The sequence below is a fragment of the Papaver somniferum genome, unplaced genomic scaffold (genome assembly GCF_003573695.1).
Source record: "Papaver somniferum cultivar HN1 unplaced genomic scaffold, ASM357369v1 unplaced-scaffold_30, whole genome shotgun sequence".
NCBI classification, from domain to species: Eukaryota; Viridiplantae; Streptophyta; class Magnoliopsida; order Ranunculales; family Papaveraceae; genus Papaver; species Papaver somniferum.
In genome coordinates, this window is record NW_020641040.1 from 800,260 (window position 1) to 817,470 (window position 17,211).

The 17,211-nt window shown below is 35.0% G+C and overlaps 1 long non-coding RNA gene across 5 annotated transcripts; it reads right to left on the reverse strand.

The window, feature by feature from the left end:
* Nucleotides 1-8,251: 8,251 nt before the first annotated feature.
* Nucleotides 8,252-13,030, reverse strand: LOC113341673. 5 transcript variants are annotated; one of them, XR_003356084.1, is made up of 6 exons: nucleotides 12,769-13,030; nucleotides 12,617-12,656; nucleotides 9,806-10,381; nucleotides 9,440-9,600; nucleotides 9,217-9,294; nucleotides 8,252-8,987 (listed from the first exon to the last, which is right to left on the reverse strand). It is a non-coding gene; the product is annotated as an uncharacterized LOC113341673 (long non-coding RNA). The 5 variants fall into 5 exon arrangements; XR_003356082.1 differs by having other exon boundaries at nucleotides 12,617-12,682; XR_003356086.1 differs by having other exon boundaries at nucleotides 9,419-9,600; nucleotides 12,617-12,682.
* Nucleotides 13,031-17,211: the final 4,181 nt, after the last annotated feature.

The window sequence follows — 17,211 nt, forward strand, 5'->3', positions numbered from 1 at the left end:
GTTAAAGCCATCTCTTATCATTCAAGAATCAAAATTGATCCATACTCTTATCTGAAACCCCATCTTGGAGAGGATTGAACAACCATACAAGGAGGATTTTATGAGCGAATTCAAAACACAGCTTCAACCCATTTTTAATCGAAGTAGACACTGCAAGGTAGTGCCCATATTCTATTCTTTAACGATCTAATAACCTAACTCGACCAGGAGGTTAAATTGGTAAAATTTAAAAAAAAACTCACTCAGCCGATCCATCTGATTCTCAAATCCCACATGGTTGTAGGATTTTTAACGAGTTTAACAATACTTGTACCTTTTCATGGAATAGATAATATCCATGACGTTTGCTCTTTTTTTTATCCCTACTTTTTATTTTGGCATAATCAAATTGATTTGATCGTCATCCAATTTGATCATTATTTATGTTTGTTAAAATCTCTGATGATTATATTATATGTTTGTTCCGGTGTTAACCCGTCTGTTTGTTATCCTCCGGGGAGGAGGTAACCCGTCTGATCCGGAAAGAGGAGAAGGAAAAGTCAAACCGAACCGGTCCAACTCGAACCGAACCTATCCAGTCCTATCATGTTCTTGGGTTGTTTCGTGTCCTGTTCCTGGGGTGAACCTAATCAGTCTTATCATTTATGGAATGAACTTTGTATCGTCTGTTTCCAATTAGAATATAGAAAATTAATCATGTCTCGTCTACTGTGTGCACTATCTATTTGCTATCATGTGCTTCATCACAAATATAGTCTGTACCTATTCTTGTATAAAATCACATAATTCATCGTGTGTATGGAATTTTTTAGCCTATCTTTGAATCAATAGGGGAATTTCTTTCGATTAGAAAATAGAAGGACTTATTTTATGGTTAGACGATGCTGGACCATTGCTTAACTTTCCCTTAACTGACATAAACCTTGAGTTTTGACTATGAAATTTTGAACGGACAAGCCAATTAATCATCTTGGGATTATGGTACCGAAATTGGTCGTACCAACTCTATTTCAATGTATTTATTTGGAATTTAAAAGGATTTGAACACCATTATTGTGTACTTGATATTTTTCTCTCAATATTTTTTCCTGAATGTTCCGTGGAATGTAATCCACTTACTTGACTATTAATAAAATCACATGTATTCCAATTTTTGTGGAAGAACTCACAAAAGATTATATGAGTCAGAAAACTTTCCATTCCTCTACTTCATCCATGATACTAACAAACCAGTATATGTTGAATTATAACAACAAGAGAACTATTTTTAGTAATTTATTCAACCCAAATTAAGTGGTTGACATATGTTGTGAGATTCTCTTGACCTGTTGAGATAAAGAAATTTCTCAAATTAAGCTAAATGTAGCAAAATTGAAAATGGAAAGACCCCCGAAGTAATGAGGGTTAGACGTACCGACTCATCTAAAGAATGTGAAAAGGGAAATATGTATCATGAGACAAAACTGTACTTTTGTTTTCGGTAGTAATAACACCAATGCACAAGTATCAACCGAACATGGGATCAGCTAAAATTTAATTATAGCTCCCATCATAAATGAAAGAGTTGGAAATGCACCTGGTCATAGGTGTTGATATATACAATGTAATGTGTATATCATAGTAGCAACCAATTTTCACATCAACTTTAATGGCAACAAGAACTTTGTCGAGCCAATCGACTATCTTATTGAGTTGAACGAGATACAGTGTCTGCATTTATGGAATGAAAACACGAGACATAAATTCTCTAAAGCACTTGAGATATATTTGGCGACACGTAATATATAGTCACTCTAAAGTACTTGAGTTGAATCTCACTTTTATCACGTAATAAGGCCACACCACTTATTAAAACTCTCAAGACCCAAATGTCTAACTCATAGTTGTTTTTCTTCCACTATCTTAAGGAATTTAAACTAGTTGTTGAACTATTTCCTTATAATGTGACTACGAGGATTGGATCATCGAGCGCAACATTGCTCAAAATTTGTTTTCAAGATAGAACAAAGAGGTCACAAAATCTCTACATGTACCAAGAGATAATCACACTTTGTTAAATTCCAAAGTAACCCATGCAAATGGATATCATGTGGAACCTCACAATGATGAGAATGTAATTGATTGCATCTTTTATAGTTTCTAATATATTAGGAAGGAAACATTTCTTAGACAAACTAATGAATCAATCTAGTGAAATGTAAATCACTATAGTATTTGGATTATTGAATCCATATTGACTCCGACGATGAAATGTTGGGAATTGACTCATTTAGGCTTTGACATAACCATAAAGGCACTTTGGTTGTGACATGATGTTTCATTTTGAAAGGAATCATTCGTACATCACTGTGTTTGAGTGGACAAGACAACGTGAAAAATATTGACACAATGCGAAGTAACGATGTATCTCTCAATAAGTGTTCTCTAAGGTACTAGATGCACAACCCCCTCCCCCTTCCCATTATGCTTTTAGGTAAGAAAGAATATCACTCTTTTTTACAAAGTCTTCAGTAAAACAGGATCGAGACCATCCTAAGATGCAAATGGTAAAAAAAAATCCATATTACAAAGAAAACAAGATGAAATTTAGAAAAATATTCATGCAGAATGCGGACCACTAGTTATAGTTCCCAAGAAATTTGTGTTTCGAAACTCCTAGCACATATTACACAATGCAAAGTGCAAAGGCTAACCATCCTTGTTAATGCTAGAGAATTTACATCAAAAGGACTTGATGAATATTGCATGTTTAATCGGATGAATATAGAGCATCTTATACCCAATGGTCTCGCAGAGGCTACCATCAAAGGTTACAGATGGTGTCTAAGGAATAGGTTATGCGTACCAACCTACCTTTTATTGCTTTGGGGATATGCAATATTACGCGCATCTTTACTTAATTCATTTTAGAACCAAATATTAGTCAACCTTTTCTGCCTACCAGTTGGTAACTGAATTTATGCCTGACATTTGTGTTCTTACGCATTTTTGGTTGCACTATATATGTATCATTACGAGTCCACATCGTACTATAATGGGTCACGAAAATGATTAAGTAATTTTGTTGGATATTTACTCTCAACAATTATCCGCATTTTAAAACCTTTGCAGGAGATCTATTACTGCTAGATTTGCAGGTTATCACTTTAATGAGACAGTCTTCCCGTCGTTAGGGGGAGATAAGAAAAAGTATTTTCGAAGGGAACGACATGAATTGTCGTGGTGTGTTCCCACTGTGTCTCATATTGATTCTTGTACTCCACAAATGTAAATGTGAAATGACAAAGAATAATCAATTTTCAGAATGTACACAGATGTCGTTAAAGTGACAAGATCACACATACCAGATGCAAATATTCCTGCAAGGTTAAAAATCCTCAGTATGGGGTACACCATACACTAAGGTGTTGCAACTAGACTTGGTGGAAGTGTAGTTGAGGCCGTGGATCCATAAAGGAAGATTGAAATACCACCAGGTTCGATCAATGCTCACCTAGAAATGAAGTAGATGAGTAAGGCACAACCTAATTTGTATCATTAATGAAATCATCTCATTTGATTGTCTCTGACTATGTCCATGAATCAATACTGGAGGACGCTCCGAAGTTTTAAATGGTTCTAGAGAACAATGAAATCCTAACGGATTATGAGAATGCACATGAGTCAATGGAAGGATCATGCGTGCACGGTGATGATATAATCCATAACTAGTTGCTCCAGAAGTAGAGCACAATAAGATTGAACCATGCTTTGTTTTGATTAATTTCAAATAAATAGCATATTTGTCCTACACAATCCAGGTAGAACTTAGTTCTTTGGCAAATATACGGGTATTTGGTGTGGTAGTGCTAACCAACCAAGTGTAAATCCTATTGGACATACATAATTAATTTGTCATAAAGCATAATGAGAAGAAAGTAGTCTTAAAGTACAAAGACTCGCTTTGTGGCGCGAGGTTTCTTACAAAGCTCTGAAATTGTTGTCTTGTAATGAACGTTGTAGAGTTCTTACTTAGCTTGGTAATTTCAAAAGGACTTGAAATGTAGCATATGTATGTGGTTATTACGTATCTATGAAAGAATCAAGATATAGAATATATTTACAAACTTACTTGATAGACTTTTGTTACCCAAATCAAATGACTCTAAACCATAGAGTACGTTTACAATTAGATAGAACGCTCACTTATAGATTCAAGCAATCAGGTGGATGTGGTATACCCGTCTAAGTGGCTATTTGATTTGGAGGGCATAGAAAATTTAGTTATTTTTCCTTGCGTATTCATAAGAAAGTTCCTGAATTGGAATTGTAGCTATTTATTTTGATGGTACAGACATGATGTGTACTCTTAATGTAATAATATACCTTAAAAACTATTTAAAATCCGAATTTGAGATGAAAAAATCTAGGGAAAGCTCAATCGTATACTGAGCTTGTGGTACATTATTCCACCAGTTTGCATATGTCTAAAGTTGTCAGGAAATTTAACAAAGACATGCATCTTGATAGCACTCCCATGATTAGTCGAGGTTCAAATGTAAGTAAGTAACAATTTCGTCCAAAGGAATATGACGAAGATGTGCGGGAGATGAAATTACCATATCCAAGTACAATAGACGCATTGTTGTACTTAGTATAATAATGTACTCGATTAAATTTTACATCCTCAAGGAATTTTTTTAGCTAGATACAGCTCTGCGCCAACTCAACGTCATTGGAATGGTATAGTAAATGTAATCATGTACTTAAAAGTAACCATTGACATAGATTTGTTTTATCCCTACAAAGACATTAAAAGGAATGCTAATGAAAGTGCAATCCAAAGGTTGTTGATTATGAAGGAAAAATAATATCTTCTCCGACGAAAGTAATCAGGAGGATAAATGGTAGACTAGTCATTACCAGTATTCATTTTCGAAAAGTACATGACTAAAGGAACTGTCTAGAACAACTTTGAAAGTAATCAGGGGAGATGCCGACATCAGGGGAGGATCCAAGGATATGATGTCGACATATTTTACTTCGAAATTGAATTTGTGTTGTACTCTTTTTCCCTTCGATCGAGAATAGTTTTTCCCAAAGGATTTTGTTACTCGACAGGTTTTTAGCGAGACAACACTAAAAGCATCAATTATTTTGAACGTTGAAGACATAAATATAGTGTTGATATTACTGAAAATATCTGAATCAAAGAAATGAAATGTGATAATCTGTTAAGCAACGTAACTTCCAGAATCAACAACAGGGTTTTATAAACGTTCAAGTCACCAAAGTAAAGTGTGATAAACTCTTTTTGACTGCATCAGACTAACGAAAAATTTTCTGACATCAGGGGGAGCATCTAATGGTTTGTTGAACTATTTTCCTTCAACGGGGTTACTTTTTCCCATAGGGTTTTGTTACTCGGTAAGGTTTTCAATGAGACAACAACAAACACCGGGAATGTAATTTTCCATCTAAGGCTATATTGTCTTTCCCACGAGGATTTTCTGCCTTAGGAGTTGTGAAGCAACTAGTCAACTTCAACAAAGCAAAGTGATCATCTGCAACAGATCACCTTTACTTGCATCTTCCACGTTGTACTCTTTTCCCTTCGTCAAGGTTTTGTCCCACTGAGTTTTTCCTTGTCAAGGTTTTAACGAGGCAACGTATACACATCCAACTATATTCTAAGTTTACTTAATATTGTACTCTTTTTCTTTAGTTCAGGGTTTGTCCCTCTGGGTTTTTCCTGACGAAGTTTTAACGAGTCAATTAACTTAGACTCGTCGATCTTTGAGGATCGTATTGCATGTGATGAACTACATGTGAAGTACGAGACAACATGTGAAGTACTACATGTGAAGAAATGTACCAAGGTTTTATCCCAATGGGTTTTTTCTTGTCAAAGTTTTAATGAGGAAATGGACTTCGGCACAAGTCATCAAGAAGAACGACATTTGAAGAACTACATGTGAAGCTCTATGTATAAATTTTTGTTATTGAACCGCACAAGGGGGAGTGTTACAGGCCCTACGGTCCATGGATGTGCAGTCCATCTAGATTCCTAGGGTTGTATATAAAGGAAACTATGTAATGGTTCCATTCTAATTTCTTAATAAGATTCTTATTCTTCTTCCTCTTATCTCTCCATGTTTCACCTCTAATTCTCCTAAAACAATTTAAAGATGTTATGTTTTTAATCAAGTTAATAGTTTAATTGAAAATTTTTGTTAATTCATATTTGAAAGATCTCAATTGTATGTATTCTTTTTTATTTTGTGTACTAATAGTTTAATTATGAAAATATTTTTTTTCCTCAAAAGAGATGTTCTTTGCATGTTGATGAAGGACAACTAGTTTATTTTAAGGAAGAAATATCAGTTTTACGTATTATAACCGCAAATGCTCTAGAATTATTTTTTCTTTGCAGGTTGATCAAGGTTGGCCAATTCAATTTTAAAAAGATATGAGTTAGAGGATCATCTTATTTATTTTTTTGAAGAAAATATTAGTGTAATCTAATATCTCTTGTTCTTTGTGTTTTTGTTGCCATATTAAATTGTTTTTTTAACGAACCTAATTACGAGGGAAACCAATCAATGAATGTATCCATAATGGAAATATGTTACGAATTTTGCATCTGTCAGATGTCTATGGCTGGGATGAGATGGTCGGACTCAATAATTTTTCTATAAAAATGTTATCCAAACGCCCAAGACTCAAAAACCTATATTGTTTGTAGTATAGACTAGGGCTTAACGCGGACCACAACGGCACAGACATATATTAAAAATCACGTTCATAGTTAGTAATTAGATTCAAGTAACATTTGAGTTACATTGCATCGAAAGATAGCAAACAACACATTGTTCAAGAAAGGCATTCCATATTTAGAATTAGGGTCCTGTTAACGTGTATACGGGTATACACGTTAACAGGGGCATAACCGACTTTTTGTTTCACGTGGAATGGTAATCGGTATTAAATGAAGCATACCTTAATTTTTTATCTTTATTTGGAACTTAAATTCCAGTAATACCCTTATAGATTTTGTTACAGAATAATAAAGGCACTCAAACAGTCACCGTTCACCAAATCTCCTCCTTAATTATCTCCATCTTCTTCTTCTCCGTTTTTATTCCCCAATTGCAGGGACGGACCTATCCCTGAGCTAAAGGGGGTTAAAGTCCGAGTGATCTTGCTAGTCCACCAACCTAAAAACTTTTTTTTTTGCTCGACCAAACTTCTGGCCCGGGCCTTACAAAAAAATTTATACTTCCTGGGTCCGTCCCTGCCTAATTGTATCTTCATTCTATTTAATATTGTTCATCTTCATCTTAACTTAGCTTGTCACGTTTTAATCTGGTTTTAGTTCAATTGATAAAGAGAAGATCCGTTAAGAGCAACTGCAGTGGTGCGATCAAAACCAAAGATCAAAGATCAAAAAAAAGACCAAAATTTGGGTTTAGTCCGTGGTGTGACGCAACGGTACATGATTAAAATTTGGTCAGGCGGACTTTAAAAGTCCGCCCCATTAAAATTCCATCAGGCGGACTTTAAAAGTCCGCCCCAAAACCTATAAATTTTAACAGGCGGACTTTAAAAGTCCGCCTCATTCTTTTTTTTTATTTATTTAATTAAAATTTCATCGGGCGTAATTTAAATCTCCGCCCGTTAACAAGCGTACTAAATTTACGCCCAGCAACAAGCGTACTTTAAATTTACGCCCGACTATATTAGAATTTGGGATTTGGTCGCGACCATATTTGGTCTGAAATTTGATCTTTGGTCCAAATTTGATCTTTACTCCGTCCCACTGTGTTACGATCTCATCCCATAAATTTGGTTATACTCGCCCACTGTGGATGCTCTAACACCCTATTCAGAAAAGTAAATATGAGATTTGTATACTTACAGTAGTTTAGATATTATATCAAATTTTAGAAACTAATAGTGAGATATGAAGAGAGACAGCCGAACAATCCGCTACATCAATTTACTACGTTTGAAGTCATCAAAGTTGATTCTACGAGCTGTTGCGGACTTGCATTATTTGATCGGACATGAATTATTATTGTAATTGTAAGAGAATGTGAAGTCGAGAAGGCCTTCATCAGCTCAATTTGAAATAATGAAAACATTTTCTTAACTGCATTGATCTGATTTGATCGAATTAGTGTTGTATTATTTTTTTTGGCGTGTTTTTGTTACCACAAAAACTTAAGCAATTAAATGGGAAGGTGGGGTACCCGAGAAGGAGACAGCTGTGTAGTAAAAGATTATAGGGGTATATGTGGAAATAACCCCTTCTAGAAAGAACAAATTTTGATTTCCAAGATTTTTTAGTCATCCAAGTAGAATTACAATAACCGATGCAACATAGTATTATTTTATTGCCTAGGTATACAAGTGAATAGAACCCTTAGAATTAATATCAAGAATCAACAACCCCTTTCCTCGATGTCCCAAGACTGACTTACTAATTCATCATAACTGTCCTTGATACAAAGGAGAAGACGGTTCCGACAGATTCTTACTTTTGTCTGTGACTATTATCCTTGATCAGCAAGTATTTCAACGCCACCAAGAACTACACCAAAATCAGGGATTAATTTGGAGTTACAGATCAAATGTAATAATACCTATCACCTCCACAAATGTGGGCCTTAGTACCAGAAGCAACACCAGTGGAAGCAAAGACACAAAATCTCCTTTTAACAACACCAAGCACTGGTTTGAACCGTTGGGGGATGAAATTTATATTGCGCCATCAACTGAAAACAGAACCAATAAAAACTCTATCTGCATCGTGCAATTACCTTCTTGTGCAGACTCGCAACAACTTACATCCTAGATTTTCCAACAGTTAGGGATATCAATTCCCGCTGTTAAAAATTCAGTGTTTCAAAAGCAACCCCATGTTCGAGAAAGGGAGAGACAATGATCCCTTAAAAGTTTTTTCTTGCTTTGAAGCATTGTTGCGTATCCTGCTACCCAAAGATGAACTGTAATTGAGAAAAAAAAAATTAACAGTAACAAATGAACCAAACAATATAGAAAACATATAACACGTATAAGATTGGTGTTCGATCGAGAAAATTGGAGCATTTTGGGATCTCCCACAGCACTAAGAAACACAAATCTTCTAATATAGTTCCACACATGTAGTTCTAATGCGGAAACAACATTAATGGTACAATAACTAGAGCTTGATAGATAGAAATCAAATCTTACCAGAATTGTGAACTGTGAGAAATGCCCCTCATGGGGGCAGTCCGCAGTTGTTCAGCTAATAAATTGACTTCTCATGATCTGCATTGATCATAAATTATGTGAGGAAATAACTACGATAACAAATATAAGCACACAAAAAAACTTCTTTAAAATACCAACACCATGACTAACATAATGTGTAAAGTAGCAAATGGGAATTTACAATCTTCAAGACCACCCCCACCCTTTGTTGATTCCTGCTTCTTTTGCCGGCTTCTTTGAGAAGAGAAGAGATGGGTCAATCCCTTCGCATTTGTGGATTATTAAGAGACTTCATGATTACTATCTCCTCCAAATTGCTCACACCTACAGTGATAGTAACTCCCAAGCTGGCCATTTGCCTATCTGAAAAATAAAATGTAATTGGCTCAAAAATACATTAAGGATTCCTCCAAAGACTTGAAGAAAATTGTGCTTAGATTAACGACTATATATGAATATGCAAGAAACCTAACTTTTGAAGAAAAAAAATGGTTAGCTCTTGAAGGCTGCGTCTCCCTTCATTTTCACAAATAAGGGAACAAAAAGAAGAGCCGTTATGGATTCACACCTCATTACGGATTGGTTACTCCGTTTTCCCATCAAAGACTCTTGATCATGAAAAGCAACAAAGTGTGTAGTAAGTAATCCTGATTTCGAACGAAGCCCTATCAAAAATTTCATCATACTGTGAGAAAATAGTAACTTATTGCAGGCAGCAAGTACCAACTGTTGCTCTTGTTGTATTCAAGATACTATCTGCACATGACTTCTTCAAGGCTCCTAATTTCTTCTACAACAAAAAGCACAAAAATCAACTAATATTATCAACTCGCACACCATCTAAAGCCTTTAGGCATAGCATCCACATTATGAGCAAGTAATCTCATCCGACGCCCTTTTTCTGAAGTCTCAACAACCACAGTAATGGATGAAATAAAAGAGGGGAACTTAGGCGCAGGTCCAAAAAAGAAAAAAATTCTTACCGCCAGGCCCACAATTAATTTCTGATACAGTCGCACCCATAATTATTTAAAAATATTTAAAATGTACTGAAAGACTATTACTCTTCATCGTTTTTGGACATAATTTTTTTTCTTCTCCGCCGGTTTCTTTCCCTATTCCTCCATTAATCTCTGTAACGGATCTGCAAAGATTTTTTCTCCATCATTTAAAGAAATAAATCATTTAAAATCCATGATTCAAAGAAGTAAATCATTTTTGACTAAACCCTAGAATACATTTCAACAAAAATGGATGAAACAGACGAAGAAGAAAAAATCAAGTAGAAGAAACAAAAAAAAAGTTATGCAGCTAAATTTTCCCTTATATTGACTTATGCACTAAACAAAATGATGCAGAAGACATTATGCACGTGCATAAAAATCCATAAATCAGAAAAGTGAAAAAAGTAATGCATAAGACATTATGCATTATTTTGGTTTAGCTGCATATTGTCTTATGCATTACTTTTTTCACTTTTCTGATTTATGGATTTGTATGCACGTGCATAATGTCTTCTGCATCATTTTGGTTTAGCTGCATATTGTCTTATGCATCTAAAAAAAAAACTGATGCATAACCAGAAAAGTGAGTAAAGTAATGCATAAGACATTATGCAGCTAAAACAAAATAATGCATAATGTCTTATGCATCTAAAAAATCTGATGCATAATCAGAAAAGTGAAAAAAAGTAATGCATAAAACATTATGCAGCTAAAACAAAAATAATGCATAATGTATTATGCATCTAAAAAAAACTGATGCATAACCAGAAAAGTGAAAAAATAATGCATAAGACATTATGCAGCTAAAACAAAAATAATGCATAATGTATTATGCATCTAAAAAAAACTGATGCATAACCAGAAAAGTGAAAAAGTAATGCATAAGACATTATGCAGCTAAAACAAAATAATGCATAATGTCTTATGCATCTAAACAAAACTGATGCATAACCAGAAAAGTGAAAAAGTAATGCATAAGACATTATGCAGCTAAAACAAAATAATGCATAATGTTTTATGCATTACTTCAAATCTAATCATAAATTTCCGATTGAGATCAAAAACATGGAGACAAATAAGGTATGAAAATTTCCAATTCAGTTGATATCGAAATACTGCAACACATTTCTTACCCTTTTCAACTTCAATTTTAATTTCTTTTTACTTCTCGAATAATCAAAGACAACAGAAACCCAATCCCCAGATTTAAACCGCAGATTTTGAAACAGAAACCCTAGTTTTATTGAGAAGATTATTCAGAAAAGGATTTGGGAAAAGATTTGACAAAGGGAAAAATCCAAATGTTAAAAACGAAGAATCGGAGTTCACCATTGTTTTCTTCTCGCTTCTCTCTGTTCGTCGCTCGAAGAAAAGGGTAGTTTGGCCTTTTAAAAACTGAGAAGCAGAATTTCATAAATTATGGGTCTGCTACGAATTTTTGACGGGAAAATGGGTGCGCGTCTGAACTTTTCTGTCCGTGAGTTTGACAGTGAAAAAATCTGGGAAAATGGGTCTCCCTGTAGTTTTCACAAGAATAATACACATAGGTATGGCATACTGCACCATTTCAGTCACTCTGTAAAAAGATTAAAAAAAAACATACTTAGCAATTGGTTGAGTGACATACGCAAAAATACATAGGAAGTTGTAAACTTTAACTTTGTAGTTTTGTAGTGATTTTTCTTTCAAAAAACAATAAGAGATTCTTTTATGCACCTACTCCAATCGTTTTTCAATAACATCAAATATAGTCAAACTCTACTAAGTATTTATCTTTATTTATTTTTTCACGATTGGCAGCTCGAAAATTAGAATGGAAATACCGATAAGGCTTTTCAGCCTACTGTCAAATCTAACATAAATTGTGCAGGAGCTAGCGCAGCACGCATGGTCATATCTCTCAATATAGGGGTTTCATGGGTTATATGCCAGCCAGCAAATTCTCTGAATCAGGATAGAGCGTAGTTTTCGATGGATAAATTTCTGGAATGAGATGTTCTGTCATTCAAGATCGTAAACCCAACTAATTCTCAGGAAATATCTGATTCAGTGAACTAAAATTCTCAATCGCTGCATCAGATTGTCCTAAGCTATAAGCTTTTTAGGTGCCCGATTCATGCTAAAATTCAGATTTTGTATCAGCCTAACCTAATTCATCAAAAACCCAAAACTCCTACCTACTACAGAGAGTAAACAAAAACTATTCATCAAAAAAGTAAAGATTCTGTATAAACCGGAGTCAGTAAACTTAATTCATCATGAACTTCAATAATAAATGTATTTAGAAATAAAAAAAACCAAATTTATACAGTGATTTTCAGCTCAAGCAAATAGATCATGACTCTAAAACCCTAAAAGATTGAATCGAGTCATACCCGTATCTTTTGATGAAATATAACCAGCAACATCATTGTCCTGAACTTTGAAATTCAAATGAAAAACTGGAAAGAATAAGAAAATCAAGAAGGATAGATTATAACTTGCTTTGCTTTGTTGGGTGTCCAGAATCTGGAATATGAATACATACCTTATAAGAGTGTTCATCACATCATAATTCAAGAGCTACGTCATAACACATATTTCACCGGATAAATATCAAAAATAATCATCAAACAGATAATTAATTAGATGCAGAAGCATAATGATGCCCTCTTATGGGGATATGGAGGAGGTGATTCGAGAGATGTTGCAGAGAAAGAGGAAGAGAAAGATATGGAGGAAATTCATATAGAGACGATTGAAAAGCATAAGCTTTTTTTCCTATTACTCTTCTCTTCTGTCTCTCCTTTCGAAGTTGAGGCGATTCAGTGTCCCTCCGGATTCCATTGATTTATCTTCTTCTAAACAAATCCTAACCGCTCTTTACGTAAACAAAGTTATCGTGTATTTTTAATATAGATACATTGTATTTTTAACACACGACAAACATTTTCATAATTAAACAACTAGTACACAAAATAAATACGTTATATGACGATTGCATATTCAGAATTGGCCATGACCAATACATATTTAGAATTGGACATGATTATTTTCAAAATATTATTTGCAAATTGCAATGGTTATTGAAGGATATAACAACTTTTTGGGCTTCTTGTTGTGGGGGGCTCTAGGATGCCGCCTAGGTGACTATTGTCTTGGTGGGGGCCTACTCGTACGAATGTTTTGTTGGGTCCACTGCCTTTTATCTAAATCCTTATCAAGAACCCGAACATAAAAATTCCCATTAATGTAGTGATGCACAAACGATATCACTCCATCCATTTCAATCAAACCATAAGATCTTCCAAAACTATTTTGTTATGGTAACTCAAATATGCGAATAGTCTCCCTAGAAATCCCCACTAAGACTATGTATTCACTTTTTCCTTCACAAGGCATCCAGTGTATAATTCCACCGACAACTATTGGAGGTTCTTGAAACTGGGTTCCAAGTCCACTCTTAGGACCTTAAACCTCCCTCCAATGATCAGAACCAATCATCACATCCGACTCAAGTTGTTTAAATAAATGCACGACTATATACTTTCGCGTTCTAGAGCTAAAAGGCAAATCCAAAGGTTCAGACTACAGGGGAATTACAGTACCACGACGAAGTCCCAATGCACTGGTCATTAGCCGAGTCGGAAGTATTTTCAAAGAAAATTGAGGGTGCTTTATAGAATGTATCGTGGTCTAAAGCAAATTTTCCAAAGAAAAGGGGGTGGGGGTTGGAATCGGTATTAATTAATAAGCTAAAATTGTTGAGTCAAATAATACACGAAAATTTTTGAGGCAATCCGAATGTTTCTTCCCTAACTTTTTCTCTAAACCTATAGGTTCTAGTTTATGGGATGGAATCTTAAAAGCTAGAAATCATGTTAAGCAACACACTAATTTCATTATCAAGAACAAGCACAACATTCTTTTATGAAAAGACATATATGAAGTGGAGACCAAACTTTACAATTGAGATTTCAATCTCTTTTTCAAAAAATTAGAAAAAAGATGCTACTATATCTCAAATGATTAACGAGAATGAACCATGGGATCTGGACTTTAAAAGAAATTTGAAAGATGAAGAAGTGGGTGGGACATGGTACAATTACTTCAAGTCATAGGTGAACCACTTTTATCTACATATAGTATCAATGAAAACATGCAAAGGTTTTTTCTTTTGCCAATCTATTCCACTCTTGATTTAGATGGATGGTTATCTCTCTTTTCATGACAAGCAACTTTGGAACGTCAGAGTTCCTTTAAAGGTTTCTTTCTTGGTGTGGACACTATACCATAAAGGTGCTCTCATTATGGATTTTCTTTATAGAGATGGTAAAGTTCATAGTCCAAATCGTATGTTTTGTGCAGCAGTTGTAGAGATTAATGCCCACTTGTTTATTCACTGTAAAGAGACATGGAGACTATGGAATTATTTTCTTGATAGCTTGGGGATAAGTTGAACCTTTTACGAGGGTGTGAAGAAGACTATTTTGGAATGGAGAAACAAGAAAGGGAGAAAGATGATCAAGAAAATTTGGGGCTTACTTCTTTTCACTATCTGGTGGACTATTTGGAACAAGAGGAATAATAAGTTTTATTCAAATAAACTACGACACTTAAATCAATTGATTGTAGTTGTTAAGTGTATTAAATCAGTTGGTTGTAGCTGTTAAGTGTAACTTATATAATTTGGCTTTACAAACTAAGTTGTTTGAAGGTATTCCATTGTCTACTCTTATATGTTACTGGAAAACTGTAATAGGTACCATAGGCCCTGTTAGCTTATTTTCCTAATCTTTCACTGCTTCAGTGAGAGTTACTTTTAATTTGAATTTTTCTTTCGTTAATTTTTTTTCTAAATGGAAGTACTTTATAAAATCTCCAATCATGAAATTGTGTTTCGAAATTAATTCGTGATTTTTTTTACAAAAGTAACTTTATAAGTTTTACAAAAGTACTCCATCCGTACCTGTTATAAAGGCGGAGAAGTAAAAAAATGCAGTCTCTATATATAGGCGGAAATTGGTTTCCAATGTCATTTTTTCGCAGTATACTCTTATTTAAGCCTATATGTATCAGTAAAGTCATTTATTGCTAGCACTCATTCCCTAGGTTAATTAGGGACCAAAACATTCCATCCTTATGGTTTTTTCCTTCAAAATTTTTGATCATAAATATGATAAGCATAAAACTAGGGAGAGGGAGGAAAACGAGGAGAAACCGTGAATTTTTTTGGGCCGCGGATCCTCTGAACATCAAATTAAATGATGTTCTTCTAACCAGTTGACCAGTATGAAGACATCACTATCAGAAGATTCATAACTAAATCATAACTAAATTGTTTCTCTTCCAGTCTAAAGACTCTTTAACAGCGTGACATGAGATAAAAAGGCTAAAAACAAAAGTACTCGTGGCGGTTTGGTATTCGCCGGCACATAGGCACAGAGGATTTCCGGTACAGAGGATCCGCTGCTGAGAAGGATGGGTGGTGAGAAACAAGATATCGCCAAGGTTTGCAAACTGATTTGCAATCTAGTATAGATTCAACTGGTAATCGAGTTATAATGTCGAGGACAATATCTGTCGGGAGATAACGAGAAAAAGGATTTACAGATAGAAGAAATGTTAAATCTAGGGTTTAAAGATTTTGGGAATTTAGTTGTGAAGAGACTGACACAAGAGAAATGGGTACTGGGTATTCAAAACCACCAAGTGACTTTTACAGATAAAAGAAATGTTGAATCTAGGGTTTAAAGATTTTGGAAAATTTGGTTGTAAAGAGACTCGAGAGAAATGGGTATGGGGTAGTTAAAACCTGCTCAGTCTAAGAATACTCAAGGGCATGTGGCCTGACATGTGCCCGCTGCGTCCGAAGGAGCCCATGAGCGCCCGATGTCAAGGGCCAGACCGGTCTGCCCGATTATTTTCGTTAGACAGACGCAGGCTTTTATTCAGATTTTGGTCCTGGCCAGCCCGATAGTCGGTTTAAGTGCGGTCATGATTTTTGCAACTGCAATATCATATTTTTCAAATTGTTAAAAGTTCTTTCGAATCAAGATTAGCAAGTTAGTAATTGGCTAGTCTGTACTTTAGCTACTAGTGGAGCTATTGTATACAGTGATACAATTGTACAGGTTTTAGTACTTCTAAACTAGACGTGCTATATACTAAAGTCAATTAATCACTAGCTAGTTATATTCTTTAGCTTGAGCACATGTACATAAAGCACTAACTGATACATGGTGAAATGAGGAAGTGAAATGTTATTCTGTTTTCTGTTTTTCTTACAAGCACGCGTCAACCAAATATACATAGGGTATATTTATAGACTTGTTGTACATGACGTGTCAATACAAAGCCGTGACACCCATATGACAGGTGTTATTATTATAAGCTTAATACTACCATAGCAGGATAAGCTTGACCCCAAATGATAAGCCGGTGAAATTGACATTACGTCGGGTGTTTTCCCGATTAATCTAGATGGTGGATCATCCACCAAGATCCGAACCCATATAACATCCCCCTTGGATGACCACCATTCTAAATATGTTGCCTCATCAATGTTTCGCCGGTAAAACCCGATGGGACAAAAACCGAACAAAAGCTCATTGTCTTATCAAAGTTGCGTCTGGAAAACCATTTAGGGCAAAACCTGAACGCTAGAATCTTGCAACAATATTGTCGATGGAGCTTGTTAGGCTTCGTGTATAACTTATCAGGAAAAACTGTGTGCGGTAAAAGCTTGACTTAAGAGTAAAGTGGGATAATCCGATCACTGATTTCTCCAGAAAGTCTATGGATATCCATCTCTTTTAGATGATGCTCACCGTTCTAAGATTGTACCTCATTAAAAACCTCGTCAGGAAAACCCAAAGGGACAAAACCTGAACGTAGGAAAATATGAGTTCTCAGAACAATGATAAACCCGCAGATGTTGCCTCGTTAAAACCTTGTCTTTAAAAACCCAAAGGGACAAAAACCAAGACGA